The sequence below is a fragment of the Phalaenopsis equestris genome, unplaced genomic scaffold, assembly GCF_001263595.1.
Source record: "Phalaenopsis equestris unplaced genomic scaffold, ASM126359v1 Scaffold235084, whole genome shotgun sequence".
Classification (NCBI taxonomy): Eukaryota; Viridiplantae; Streptophyta; class Magnoliopsida; order Asparagales; family Orchidaceae; genus Phalaenopsis; species Phalaenopsis equestris.
In genome coordinates this window covers 157160-158305 of record NW_018252973.1, presented here as the reverse complement: position 1 = coordinate 158305, position 1146 = coordinate 157160, and the positions used below count along the sequence as shown (strand labels likewise).

The 1146-nt window shown below is 28.1% G+C and overlaps 1 protein-coding gene across 2 annotated transcripts in view; it reads left to right on the top strand.

The window, feature by feature from the left end:
• The window catches only part of LOC110039075 (bifunctional dTDP-4-dehydrorhamnose 3,5-epimerase/dTDP-4-dehydrorhamnose reductase), a 14384-nt gene extending 14208 nt beyond the window's left edge, over positions 1–176 (top strand). For both annotated transcript variants that reach the window (XM_020744024.1, XM_020744022.1), the window contains one exon: positions 1–176. This exon is cut by the window's left edge and continues 590 nt beyond it. The gene's annotated coding sequence lies outside the window, so the exon portion shown is untranslated.
• Positions 177–1146: the final 970 nt, after the last annotated feature.

The window sequence follows — 1146 nt, the reverse complement described above, 5'->3', positions numbered from 1 at the left end:
TCCTGCTGCTATTTTCCTTAAAACAGGAGGCTTTTGTTGTTGTCGTAGGTTGGTCATTCTTATCTGAATGTTGTTTACAGCTATTTCAGCTTTTGAACTTTAATGTACTTTTATTTGTCTTAATTCAATTCCTGTTGTACAACGCTTCTAGTTTAATCATTGAAGATTTGTCATTAGAAGCAGATATTATTAACCTGTAAAAAGTTTGGCACGTTATGTCATGAAAATATTTTTATATTTTATATATTATTAATATGAATATGTAATTTTCTACTATTTTTTATTGAAAGTATTTTAAAAAAAATTCTAAACTTTAGAAAATCAAACATCATGAACCATTTCATAGATTAGATTAATAATTAGTTTTGGATTGAATGTGTAAGATGATCTCATCAAAATCAAAGTAAAGTTTGCATTAAATCCCAGACCCATTATAGTCAATAGAAATCAGATGTAATTTTGGCACGTTATGTCATGAGAATATTTTATATTTTATATATTATTAGTAGAAATCAGATAGAAATCAGAAATAAAGTTTGCAGTAAAGTTTGTGTCATTAGAAGCAGATATTATTAACCTGTACGTTATTTCATGAAAATATTTTTATATTTTTATATATTATTAATATGAATAGGTAATTTTCTTATGAATAAGGTTATGAAGAACAAAGACCATTGATGCTAGAAAATTAATTTATTTTATTAAATTTTGCATGTGTCGAATCCCAAAATGTCTTTCAGGTCATGCCCAAGGAATAGAGCGTTGGTCATACGAGAGGAATAGGAAAAAAGAGGAGTGAGAAAGACAAATACATATTGAATCAATTCTTTAGGAATAGATTCATTAGTCTTTTCTATAGGAATGACATTCCTTTCATAGGTCATAAGAAAGGGCTTGGTAAATTATATGATTGTCCATCAATTAATGTGAATGTTACAATTATTTATGATTCATTGTACTTTTACTTTTTTGTAACTGAATTAAAAATATTTTGACCTTGCAACCATTGTAGCGTTGTTTCGTATCTGTAACTTTCTTAGACACTGTTTCATATGTGTAACTGTTTGGCTTGGTCATGCGGTATTTGTTCGATTGACCAAATAGTCAGTTGGCCGATTGAACTATCTCTGGCCACCTTTTTCTAAA